Genomic DNA, 14,455 nt, shown 5'->3' on the forward strand with positions numbered 1-14,455 from the left:
CTACCCATTAAGAAACTAACTCCCCTTTTCACCACCCAAAAAGAGGTAGCTAGTTTACCACCTACACTTGCACGCACACACACACACACACACACACACACACACACACACACACACACACACACACACACACACACACACACACACACACACACACACACACACACACACACACACACACACACACATCTATGTGTGGGTTGTAGATAATGCACCCCATCTCGTGTTGAATGCAAGGCTTGTAAACCATGTGAGATATAGCCAACATTATGTGTGCACATGAAGCACAAGAGCTTCTATAGTGGCACATGACTCCTATGAGATGCACCACTAGGACTTTGCCTTATCATGATCCCTCATATGTTCTTCCTCATGTTGTAGCTAATCATGCCAACTTGTAGTATATAGATTCATAATATATTACAATCCAAGTCATAATATTTCATATTGACTACATTATTGTATGTATATTTCACGTGTGCTATACATATGATGCAAAGTGACAACAACAAACTCACTCACATTATGATTAAGCATGCAACAATTGGTAATATTGGACCTTAAGAGTGTTAGTTTATTGTAATAGTTTTCTTTGGTGTTTTTTTTTTTGGTAGTTGAGGTGGGAGACATGTCCAATGTGAAGCATCAGTCTAATGTCATGCTTTGTGCACCATAGGCATGGAGTGCCTAGTAATGGTGAAAGAATTGAGAAAGAGTACTATAATAGAAATACTAGGATATGAACCCTAGAGTGTAGACTAGATTGATGAAAAAGGTATGACTACTCCTTAGTGCTCCAAACAATATAATGCAAGGTTAACAAACTATTAGGCATCATGTCCACAAGCTCGGACTCTAGGCTCCCCAAGGCTACACCTTTTGATACAATAATTGGGCAATCTAAATTAAGACATATACTATGACCTCTCAATTAGCTAGCGTAGTATGGTTGCACAAAGGCTTGTTTGCACTTATCACTTTAGCACCTTTTTGCTTATTTGGGTGGTTACTATTTCTTGATGCTACTTGGCTAATGGCCATCATTGTTCTCTTTGTCCATGGTGTATTCCTATGTTGTTAGTTTGGGAATTAAGTGTCCTAAAACTCTCTAACAATGAGTGGTGTGCTCTATGCAATGATACAACAACAATGATTTGTACATCATTAGTGGCATATGAAGCGAACTATGCCTATGTGGTGACCCCGAATGCTTGAAGTTCAATCTACATGATGTTCTTGAGGGGATCTCAATTCGGTAAGATCTCATAGCTTGGAGCATCCTAAAACTTAAAGAGAATTTAATTGGTCACGGCACTCTTAATACAATTTAAATAGATTACTTGGCAAATGTGCTTGAATTAAAAATATGGATAAGATGCCTATTTTCTACTAATGAAATACGATCTTTCACTTTTACCATTAAGATATTTGGATATTTGGGTATCTAATTAGAAGGCATAGCTATCCAACTCTACATTGAGCAACATAAGTTAGATCCTTCAAAATTAAGAAAGGAAACACAAGTTGCCCTTATATTGCTAAACTCCCACAGTTGGAAGTAATGGACGTTGATGATCCCCTTATTGTTGTTATCACGATAGCCCAAGAATTTTACAATATACCATTGGTAAATGAGTGACAGTAGCTCTATCTACCCTCTAGCATTTGAAAATTCATCATGATCACGAAAATAATGTATAGAACATGTAATATTTGCCAAATTATATCTACTACTTGGTTTATTGTTTTGATGCTAGCAAATACTATCATTTGTTGATTATGTGCAGTTGTGTATAATGAGACTAGTTTGCTTTCAATATGGATGTTTAGATGAATGTTGTATTGAAATTATGCAAGATGGAAGCCTTCATTAGTCATCTAGTTGAATTGTGATCACCTAAAACTTATGGCAAACACAAGCTTTTTTGATATTTATGACTATGTGGCATGTTCGTGTTTTTAAGTGACATCCATCTTTTTGGCAACATTTTTCCTTTCATGATAAACATTTGACAATTTTTGTAGGAAATATGGCTTAAACTATGCTAATGGCATGTTGGTAGCTCATACATCAATGTTCTTCTTATAAAAGGACCTATTCCCACCAACGCTTGGTTTGGAACCAAAATGCGAACTCCTATTGAAACTTGCAAGTCTCATGGGGTCATCATGGATGGCAGTTGAACCCCGAACCTTTTTTAGCGATGGTTGGAGTGATGGTCCAGAAAGCTTTGCCGCCAGCTTGCATGTGCAGAGCTTTTGTTGACTTGATCCAAATTTTAGGGCGAGGATAGATATTCAGGATGGGCCCCGCCACGGGCCCACTTGCCTCTCGGTTCACACAACCGGAAGCACCAGTTATAAGTGCCAGTGCCAGTGCTGTTTTTCCAAACAGTATTACATACAATTAAAGTTAAGCCGAACGCGGACGATGCTAATCATGGCCCCGATTATCGAATATAGATAGTATCGAGCAATGCCTGTGATGGGGATTCGGAAAGTCCTAAGCATCATGGGATGAGGTCTTAAAAGTTATTCGTCGGCATTGATCGAAGTTCTCGTACATTTTGTAATTGGGCTCTCTGGATCTCCGATCAATCCAATCAGTTGATTTATATTTATGATTTGATAGGATTAGCCAGCTAAAAAATCATCACATAGTTTAGTGATCAACATTGTTCGAGGTTTCAAAAAAACACTTCGTCGGCGTCTGGTGATGAAGACAAGGCGATAATGCTGGCTTAATCATCTTAAGGATACGTTGATGGGTCTAGTATATTCATCGGCAATGGTCTAAGCGAAGGAGACGGGTCGTATCTCTCTCTCTCTCTCTCTCTCTCTCTCTCTCTCTCTCTCTCTCTCTGTGTCTGCGCAGCGACTGTAATATGGGCGGGCTCAGATCATCAGTGCCAGTGTGCGGGGGCTTGTTCTTGGAAGGAAGCGCGGCAGAGCAACGGGAGATCGACGGTCTGATGTTTCCGAAGGTGCTGCTTCCCGCCACGTCGGAGCAGGAGGGTGACTTGGCGGCGGTGGTGAGGGCGGTCGGGGAGGGTAAGGGGTGGATCGGGCAGGAGCTGCACAGGCATGGCGCCATCCTCATGCGGGGGTTCGGCGTGCGCAGCTCCCTGGACTTCGAGGCCTTCATGGAGGCCTTGGGATGGCAGACCATGAGCTACGTGGGCGTCGCTCAACGCACCCAGCTCCACCCCCGCGTCTTCACCGCCAACGAGTCCTCCCTCGAAACCGAGATTTACTTCCACCACGAGATGTCCTACGTGCGTACGTCTAAACCTAACCTCTCTCATAGAGACAGCATGTCTCTGCTGTATGTCATGAGTTTTTCCCTTGGGGAGGTACCCCATACCCTCCTATAGGTGCAATTGGGGGCAAGGGCTACCCTAACCATACTTCCTAGGTCCACCAACAACATCTGTACCATACACCTATCTACGTTGCAGTAGGGGATAGGGTACACTAGCTAGGTGCAATTACCGATCCTTGCCCCCAACTGCACCCAACCAAATATATGCAGTCCCTTCCTCACAAAAAAATCATAATGTTGTCATAATTCACAATATGGAAATGATATTAGGATTTGATTATAAACTTCTTTTGTGTGTGTGTGTGAACATTACCAATTATAGGTTTTTCTCATGTTTGGTCCACCCACTTAGGGAGTGAGTACTCATGAAAGCCTTGTTCCACCTAGCACTGTGGGTGCACATGGAGGATAGTTAACCCCACTCTCACATTTCATGTAGGGGAGTTAGTGAGAGGTTAGAGAAAATTCCCAAGCAATGGGTCCACAAAAAATTCATTGCTCTCACATGTCAAGTGGGGGAGCTAATGAGTTTAGAGAAAATTCCCATGAGCGTAAAGCTCCATGATGACCTCCAATGGGTGCCATAGAACAAGTAACTTTCAAAGCTCCAACATATTCCGATGCTCAATGGTTTGTTTCGAAAAATAAATGTATCCTATTCTTAGCGAGGTTGAAGCGCTTATTATTCAAGATATGAAGCTCTTATTACTTATATATTTTATGACAAAGATAGATTTTGGCATTTAGATAAATATCCAAAGATAGAGGGACAAAGGCCAATTGTTTTAGAGGGCCACTTTTTTGGCCTACTGGAATGGAGGACATATCTATAATTGCAAAGTAACCATGAGCTCCAAACCTATATGAAAAGATTATGGTCATATCTAAGCCATCCCAAAGGAATTTTCAATTTTCAAGTCTGAGATTTTTGCTCATGTGAAGCTTCTCTTAACATAGTTTCCTTCACCCCTCCTATTGCCTTAGTAAAACCTTCAAGAAAACATGGCTTATTAGCACAAATGGATGAGAACTATCAAACGAGAGAACATGCTCATGATCTATAAGATACACATTAGAAAATGTGAACCAGAGCTACTTGTTTAACAAGAAGCATGAAACTATACTTTGGCCAAGTCTTTATCCATGCAATAGCCTAACTTTAGCAACAAGCATGAAACTATGCTTTGGAAGTTTTTATCCATGCAATAGCCTAACTAGGTTAACAATGAGCATGAAACTTTAATTTGCTCAAGTCTTTGCCTATGCAATAGCCTAACTAGGTTCCTTTCCTGTAATATCAACCCAAACCCCAAGTATTAGATGCAACCTAGATTGTCTGTGTCTCTTCTAACATCATGAAAAAAATTTGTGAGAATCTTATGCATCATATGCTGTGTGTTAAATCCAAAATTATTTTAGTAAATGTTAGTTCACAAGAATAATTTTAAAGTTTCACTTTTTATGCAGTCCCCCTTTTTCCCTTCCAAGGTTATATTTTTTTGTGAGCTTGAGCCAGGTGAAGGTGCAAACACACCTATAATCCTAAGTCGTAAAGTCACAGAAAGTGTGAGTAAGAGCTATCCAGATTTCTTTGAAAAGCTAGAAGAGAAAGGTGTAACTTATACAATCCCTATGAAGTCTCGTCAAGGCTATGAAAGCTTTCTTCGAGGGTGGGAAGACTTCTTTGAGACAATCGACAAAGACGAAGCTGAGAGAAGGTACTTTTGCCAATACAAGCTCTTCACATACATGACCAGTTTTCATCCAACATCTTAGTATTTAGTAGCCTATCTCATAAACTAAACTAATGCTAAATATGGCATGGTAGAGCTAGATAAAGCTAATAAGATGGTCACAAAGAAAAGAAGGTTGGCTTCCAAGGAAGATTTTAGGTGCAACTATTTTGAATATGGAATCAAGCCTCATAAGGCAAAAGATGCCTTTGGTCACATGAAGGCATATATGGAACATATTAGAAAAACATATAGCTCAACATAGAGCAAGAACATTAAAAAATGTTAAAACTATGCTAATTACACTCATATGTTAGATTGAAATTTCTCTATTTTTTACTCATGTTTTGATTGATATGTGGCCTTTGCTTCATGTTGTAGACCAACTAATCATGCCCTAATATTTTTGTTTGCATGGTTTGGTTGTCTGATAATTAAAGGGCTATAAACTACACATCTCGCTTAGAGTGGGGTCCAAATAGAAGTACAACAATCATACAAGGCCCAGTGCCTGCAGTGACAAGCTATAAGGAGCATCCAAAGGATAAGGTATGGAGGAACATCATAACAGGAATATATGTTGAGCCAGATAAAGATAAAGGAAATGGTAATGTTACATTTGGTGATGGGTCACCTTTGCCCAAAGAAGCCGTTGAAGGGTGTAAAAGAATTCTTGAAGAATGGGCAGTGGACATACCATGGCAACGAGGGGACATCATGATCTTAGATAATCTAGCTGTCATGCATGGTAGACGTGTAGGAAAACCTCCTCGTAAAATTTTAGCCTCTCTTGTACCTTATGATCCATGAGCAATCCATGACTTCAAGAAGCTTGTGATATACGAACACCTAATTATTTTACTAAAGGAACCATGTTCATACATTTTTCGTATGTGCCATAATACTCAAAACACCATCATCTTTTTGACACTTTGAGTTGATGGTGAATGTATTTTATTGGAATGAATCTTGATAGATGCATCATGTCATGTATATGCAAGTGTATACATCCTACACATCTAAGACAATTCTTTCTAACCATCTTTCCAAAATCCAAATTTGTGAATGTAATATGCCCAAAATAATACAATCTAGGAAGGAGGGTGAAATAAATGAGTTGTTATAGGGTTTTCAAATGTAACCTTAAGGATTGCAGTCAAAGTTTTTCATTAGTACTTTTCTTGTATTTTTAGATGCTTATGTTTGACCATCTTGCCAAGATTCAAATGAATGTTTTGAAACAAATAAAAGGGCTTTCAAATGCTACACCCAAGATTGTGGTCAAAGTTTTTCATTACTATGTTTCTTTTATTTTAGTTGTAAGACATGGTTAGAAGGGAAGTTTTCAACAACTTGAACATATGGGGTAATTTTGATTCCATAAAGTTTTGGAATTTATTTAGGACTTACATGATGCTTCCCTCATGACAAGTCCTAAATAATTTTTTTTGAAAACTTGAAAACTTTTGCCATGTGCAAAGAGAATTTTATGTATGCTTGGTTGATTGTGGCTATGATACAAAAGTAAATTTATATTATACTTCATTTCTTAATAATTACAATTAATAGATTTTGAAAAAGAAAATATAATAATGGCTTTGGATTACATTATGTGCTATCACAAATTCTTTGAAAAAGAAGGGGAGCCTCTTGTATATGTTGTAAATACTTGAGGTTCTGTAAAGAGTCTAGGTAGATGTGTGTGTAGATTATATTGTTTTAGTTGCTTGAATAGGATGTCACATTACATGTCAAGATGCAATGCCCACAGAGCCAAGGTGTAAGAGTGGGATAGCATGAGAACCACAAGAAATATTCAATCATATTGATAGGGTATAAAAGGTGTAAAAGGACTCAGTTGTTAGGGCATCAAGAATTTGAATCAAACTAAGTCACTTCACCTTTCTCATAGCCTCAATGGCTTCCCTTCCTTCTTTCTCTCTCTTTCTCTAGTCCTTCTATCTCCTTTTTGTAGTCTTTTCTCTCTTCCATTCTCTCTCATCAATCCTCTTCTTTACAATTGGTATCAGAGCTATAGGCATTGGTCCTTTCTTTCTTCCTTTTCTTCATATCTAGTTCCATTTTCAAATTAGGATACTCTATTTACTAAGGATAGCAAGTACTAGTACAACAATGGAGAACCATAGGAGTTAGTAGTCCCTCACAGGTAGGTGACAACTTTCTTGGAAGACACATAGAAGCTATGGTTGGATCTATAGAGATATCTGAAGGTAATAAGGATATGCTAGAAGGTCATCACTAAGTTTCACACAAATTTTTAGGGATTCTCAGTAAAGGAGGCCACTACAGAAGTTAGATAAGGTCAAAGCCACTGTTATCTTTTGTTGAAGACTTTCTTTCTCTTTTTGTGCCAAGCTGTCATGGATTCCCAAGAAGAAATCTTACTTCCCCGCACTTGATCTTTAGTCCCAGGGACAAAGGACTCCATAGGAGCATTCTTCAAGAAATATAGAGTAACTTGATAACCATTATGAAGTTACTATAGAAGTCCATGTGGAGTCTCCAAAGCTGCCTGCGATTTGTGTTGCATTTCATGCTAGCTACCTTGCTCTCCTTCTGCTGTTGAGTCATTGAGCTACTAATGCAATCCTTTCATAAGCCCACTTTCCTGGTTGCTTTTGCATCTCATTGAAAGCTAAATCTCTATTTCAACCAAACTTGCATTGCCTGCTATTTATTTAGTAGTATCTGATTGCCATGTTTATTTTTTCTGCAGAAATTTTTTGATGCTAGGCGAGGTCACAAGACAAGACTGAGGTGACCCTCTCTTGCCAGTAATGCCCTTGCAGAAGAGGTGCACAACCGAGCTTGAGGAGGAATTTTGCACACCCTCAAGTGTTGGATCCCAAAATGTGTTTGTAGGCATAGGTACATTTCCCTTTACCCTTAGTTGAAAGTGGAAATTGGGTATATGCTATAATGTATTGCAAAGGGGTTGAATGTATGGTAGTTGGACTTTTATAAGAGTTGCACAATTAATTAAAAGTAGTTCTAGATCATGTATGGAGTTCATGGTATGCTTGCAATGATATGCAGTCACATAGTGGGTTGCACAGTGATTTCAACCCATAAATAGTGAAAGTTTGGTCCAAAGTAGGCAGTAAAGAGGGTGCATGAAATTTGGGATAGTCACAAAAAATTCATTATAAAAATATCTCTATTAATTCTGTAAGATAGCTATATAGCTAATTGTGCTCTCATTGTGAATAGGGAATTATCATATTCAATTTACATAAAAAAGCTTCTCAATTGGAGTTATCGATTGAAAGTTATAGAAGTTTTCGTGCAAATAGGTCATGTGGATTGCATTACAATGACAGGGCATAGAGAAGAAGGCATAGAGAAGAAGGAAAGTCCCATAATGAAATTGTAAGGGAAATAAAAGACTCCCTGAAATCTATCAATGGGCCTAGCTCCACCCAAGAATATCGTGGAGAGATGTAAGAAGAGCTACTTGAAATGGATCCCTACAACATGTTAAATCATACCCCTTGTCATCATAATATTGGCCATACTGAGAGACATAATGATAGGATAGCCAACCATAACCAAATACTCTTCAAAATCAATCAAATGATTGAATAAATTTCCCTCTCCAAATCTCAGACTCAATAAACACTTGATCAACTTATAGCTCTTGTCACTCAGCTAGCCACTACTTAGGTGCAAGAGAAGGTGAATGGGTCTAAGCTTGAGGCTAGATGGCCTCCCTCATTAGAGAATATATGTGGCTTGTAGGATATTAATGAGGCTAGGGATATTCCATCTAGTAGATATGAAGTTGATGAGCCCTCGTATAGAAGTGAAGAACTTATTTTGAGCTCTCCTATTGTAAATGTAGCTAGTCCCCTAGTGAGATAACAGTCATTAGTAGGAGCTTGCACATGTATCCCATGAGCCCTTCAAATATTGGTGGTTTAAATGGCAATTGTTTAGCTCAAAAAAACATGGCCAACATGTCATTAATGAGAAGCATAGCTTTAATGGACAATATGGCATGTATGGACATCATGGCATGTATGGGCAGTATGGATTCAATGGGTGGCATGGCTCAAATGAGCTCCATGATAAGATCAATCTCACCAAGTATAATGGGTAGTCACACCATCCCTATCTAACTTGGAATAATGGATCTCTAAGTTGGATTCCTACTTTAATATTTACCCATGCCATGATGATCAGAAGATTCTCTTTGCTTCTCTTCATGTAGAGGAGTTTTCTCACACATGATAGTGGTATATATAGAGAAAACTTAGTAAATCGATGATTGGGAGGAGATATTTGTATCTCTAGTGAAAAAAGAGCGATTGGCAAGGCCATGGTATTAACTTGAAAAATGGAATCTCACAGTGAGAGTACAAAAATTAGCTTATGAACTTGACAATGTATGTTGAAAGCATTGGTGATGATGCAAAGTCACATAAGTATATCTATGGGCTAGAACCAAGCCTCTTTGCTTATGTAGTAATAGCTCAAAAACCACCCACCTTGTTTGATGTAATAGAATTGGCTAAAAGATATGCATGTAAGTACCACAAGAATGATAATCTATAGCAAGGTTTTGGACAACAAAGAGATCCCATAAGGTAGGGTTAATATGGAGGGATTTACAGAGGAAATAACATGCCCAATACTAGTCCACAAATCCCTACTTAAGCCACCTTTAATGCTAAAAGAACACAAGGCAATTTTGGAACAACATTCACCCCAAGGGAAGGTAGTAAGCATGTTGAGAAATGCCTCAGTCTCATGGGTGGACAACTAGGAAAGTGAGAATGAGGATCCAAATGCTATGAATGCCATGGTACATGTTGAAAATGATGACTATGAGGAGGATTTTGAGCAAGAGCAATTTAACTCGTGTGATGGGTTCCCTTTTGACTTGGGTGGATGTTTGGCTTATGATCCCGATGCAATTTTTTTTTCTATATCCTCATATGTTGACATTCCATTTGCTTCATATCTATGGATACATGGATAGGCTCTAGGAGTCCTAGGACACTGCACATTTAAGGGAAAAGTAATGGGGAGAATGTTTTCATTCTAGTGGACAATGATAGTGCCCACAATATGTAAAATCTCAGCTATTGATAGGTTGAAATGATTTTGCATGGACATTTTCCTCAAAGTACAAGTGGCTAATAATGATGAGAAAATCAACACTCAAATATACTTTCAAGTACCCCTATGCTTGGCTGAGAATTATGTGGCCTTTGTGGATTTGATTGCACTAGAAATGGGCCTCATTGATGTTGTCTTGGGCTATGATTAGCCAAAGCACTTGGGCAAGATTGCTATGGACTTCTCTCAGCTATATATGGAGTTTGTCATAGAGAGGCAACTCATATTCTTAGAGGGGCACTTGTGATAATGTATATTTTTAGCTTATTACATCCAAGCAACTCAAGAGGGAATTTAAGAAGCACTTGTAGATCTTTGACTCACACTTGAATAAAGAAGTCACATATCAGTCCTCAAAATCGGCTAATAATTAATAATTGAAAACTTTGTTATAAGAATACTAAGAATCTATTTTAGATATCTAAGATCCTCCCTCCTAAGAGACAAGTGGATCACCCATTGACTTGGAGTTCCATTATTCTAAGCTAGTGAGAATAAGCCGCCTTATAGACCCTCAAAATGTGAGTGTGAGGAAGTTGCTAAGTAGGTCAAAGAGTCACTTGAGATAGGGTTTATTGAGCTAAGGTATTCTCCTTATGCATCCCTAGTCGTGTTAACCAAGAAGAAAAATGGTTCCTTTAAAATGTGCATTGACTATAGAGTTCTCAATAAAATCATGACCAAGAATATTCACCCCATTCTCAAGATTGTTGACTTACTTGATAAGTTGAAAGGGGCAAAGTAATTTACAAAGATAGATCTCAGATTTTGCTATCATTAGATTTGCATGAGAGAGGGTGATGATATAAATGCAAGATTCGTGAATGATTGTGGGCTTTACCATTTTCTCGTGATGCCATTTGGCCTGATGAATGCCACATCTACTTTCTAGACTCATGAGTAAAATCTTACATTCTTTTCTTTTCAAATTTGTGCTTGTATTATTTGATGATATCCTTATTGTAATGAATAAAGCTGAGAGCAGAATGAGCAGAAGAGAGAGAAAGAGAGAAGGAAGAAGAGGAAGAAAGACTGGAAGAGGAGAGAGATAGAAAAGAGGGGAGAAAGGAGGAGGAAGCCATGGAAGTTGAAGATGAATGTGAAGAGTATATTCTTGATAATAACTAGATGCTCTAAACTGGGACTCTTACACCTTATATACCTCGATCAGTGTGATCGGGTGTCTAACCCCTAGTTCCCACATATCCCGCTCGTTACAATCCATCCCCACCCTAAAAGTTTTTGCCCTTTAAAAAGAAAAATACAACTAGAGGGTATTGATAGATGGGATTAAGGAGTGGGGTGTAGAGTACTACTTTGAGCCACATTACAATGAAAATGGGTGAGTAAGGACGAGGGACAATATGTTGTCCATTATAGGTATGCTGAGGTAAAATTGCCATAACTTTTGATAGGCTACTCCAAATGAGGCACACCACATATCAAAATGGAGCTTATGACGTGTACTTTTAGCCCACGTAGAAAGCACATTGTTGTGATTTGGGCAAGTAAAAAACTATTCTAAAACAATGTACAGTCTATAGGTAGGGTATAGTAAAAAAGGGACATAACTTGCTAGTCTTTAGCCCGTTAGGCATCTTGGAGGTGAGGAAATTCATTGAAAATAGTGGCTAGGTGACAAGAGGCTTCTTATATGGGTAGGCCTTACCATTTGATGAGGTACTCCTTGATGGATCGAGATCTTAAGTGTTTATCTTGTTGCCCAATGATTGCCTTAGGGATATATTGAATGATACCTTCTTCGTCTATGGAGAGAAGTTCTTCCACATAGTCCACTAAGGTGCCCATGAAGGGCTTCAACTAGCTGACATGAAACACATTGTGAATCTTGGTGGTAGGGAGAATCTCTAATCAATATGCCAAATCACTAACCCTCTTAAGGATCAGATTGTAGGGGCCATAGAAACGGTGGAGGACTTGATGGTCACTCTTTACTTAAAAGTGAATGCCATATAAATAATGGTGCTATTTCTTAATAATATGGAGGATGGCCAACATCTCCTCATCATACACATTCATCTGCATCTCCTTGTCATCAAGTTTATGGCCCTCAAAAGCAATCACACCATGCTCTTGCAACAAGACCGCACCAATACCCCTGTCCCACTAGCATCACATTGAATGGTAAATTCCTTGGAGAAATTAGGGCATATGAGGATGGGGGCTGACATAAGCATTTCCTTTAATTGTTTAAAGCTATAATCAATAGTGGCATCCCAAAAAAAATATTTCTTTTTTAACTGATCAATCAAAGGTGCTACAATGGTGGCATAATGCTTAATGAAGTGTCTATAAAATGAAGAGAGACTAAGGAAACCACATAATGAAGTATTGTGGATGGAGTGGGACAGTCCTTGACACATTGCACCTTCTTGGGGTCAGTCTATATGCCATTTTTGCTAATAATGTGCCCCAAGTACTCCATGGATGTCTGCATAAAGACACACTTACTTTCCTTAGCAAAGACTTAATGCTCTCTTAAGATATCAAACACCCTTTTGACATGTGCCAGGTGCTCCTCTTGTGATTTGTTGGTAAATGAGGATGTCATCAAATAAAATGAGCACAATTTTGAATAGGAAGAGGTGAATAATTTTATTCACAAGGCTCTAAAATGTGGCAAGCACATTAGCTGACCCAAAAGGCATAACTAGAAAATGAGAAAGCCCATGATCAGTTGTAAAAACTATTTTGATCTCATCACCCTTCCTCATATAGATCTGATGGTAGCCAGAGCGCAGATCAATCTTAGTGAAAAAGCATGCCCCTTTCAACTCATCCAACAAGTCATCAATCCATGGAATGGGATAGCGGTCCTTCATGGTGATTTTTTTCAAGTCTCTGTAGTCAATGTACATGCGAAAAGAGCTATCTTTCTTCTTGACTAACTGGACAGGGGATATATAAGGGGAAGAACTTGGTTCAATGAAATCCATCTCAAGTAACTCCTTGACTTGCTTGAAACCTCTTCATGTTCACACTTGGAGAGTCTATAAGGTGGCTTGTTTCACTGGCTTAGATTGGGGCTCTAAATCAAGTGGATGCTCCACTTGCCTCTTAGGGGGAAGGGTTGTAGGTATCTAAAATAAATCACTATACTTCTCAAGTAAGGTTTCCTTAGATACTTTGGAGGATTGATCTAAATTTTTCTTATTCAAGTGCAAGACAAAGATATGTGAGCGTTCCGCAAACTCTTGTTTGAGTTGCTTTGCTATAATGAGTTGAAAATCAACATGATCATAAACTCTCTCTACGAAAATGAGCTGACCATACTTTACAAAATCCATGTAGAGCTGAGAGAAGTCCATAGTAAAATTTTCCATTGTTTTAGCCAATCATAACCTAAGACAACATTAATGATACCCATGTATAATGCAATTAGGTCAACCAATACCACATGATTCTCAGCCAAGCATAGGGGGATTGTGGAACATACATGTGTGTTGATTTCTTCTTTGCCATTTGCTACTTGAACTTTTAGGAGATGCTCTAGTTCCTTAGGGGTGCATTTCAATCGGGATTTATTGACAAAACTATGAGTAATACCACTATCCATAAGGATAAATACATGCTTCCCATGAATATTGCCTTGAATGGTTGATTTATTGACAAAACTATGAGTAATACCACTATCCATAAGGATAAATACATGGTTCCCATGAATATTGCCTTGAATGCACTAGGTGCTGGGGCTCCTAGAATCTATCCAAGCATCCAAGGAGATGGAGAAAAGGGAGGTGGTAGTCAAGTGGGATATCAAATCAAGCGCATGGAATGGGAAACCTCCTAGGTCAAAGGGAAACCCATCCTCTCTGGGTCATAGAACTGCTCATGGTCTACATCCTCAGCATGCTCCTTATTGTCCATATGTAAGTCATATTCATCATTGTGCCAATCTTCCATTATATACATGCTGTGAATCTTGACCTTGGCTATCTTGTAAGGGCACTTGGAGGCATGGTTGGTAGTGTACTTATCACCACATTGAAAACATAGGAAAATTTCCTTCCATTCCTTCACAACACGGGAAAGTGAACCCATGACCACTTGAGCCATTGGAGAATGATGCGGTGAAGTGTCTATTTTCAGTAAATTTACTCTCAGCATTAGAGCCAAAGTGATGCCCCAAAAGTTCTATGTTTTCTTTCAGCATGGAATAAGGATAAATGGGTATTTTGGGGTTGTTATTAGGCGTGGAATTGCCTCTAAAACCACCTCCATATAGGGTTGACTGCAA

At 38.7% G+C, this 14,455-nt stretch overlaps 1 pseudogene; it reads left to right on the forward strand.

The window, feature by feature from the left end:
- The first annotated feature begins 2,885 nt into the window (after positions 1 to 2,885).
- On the forward strand, positions 2,886 to 5,865 carry LOC148037331 (clavaminate synthase-like protein At3g21360 pseudogene; annotated as a pseudogene).
- The last annotated feature ends 8,590 nt before the right edge of the window (positions 5,866 to 14,455 follow it).

Source organism: Lygodium microphyllum, chromosome 4 (genome assembly GCF_053477565.2).
Source record: "Lygodium microphyllum isolate KBCC chromosome 4, Lygodium_microphyllum_v1.1.10, whole genome shotgun sequence".
NCBI lineage: Eukaryota > Viridiplantae > Streptophyta > Polypodiopsida > Schizaeales > Lygodiaceae > Lygodium > Lygodium microphyllum.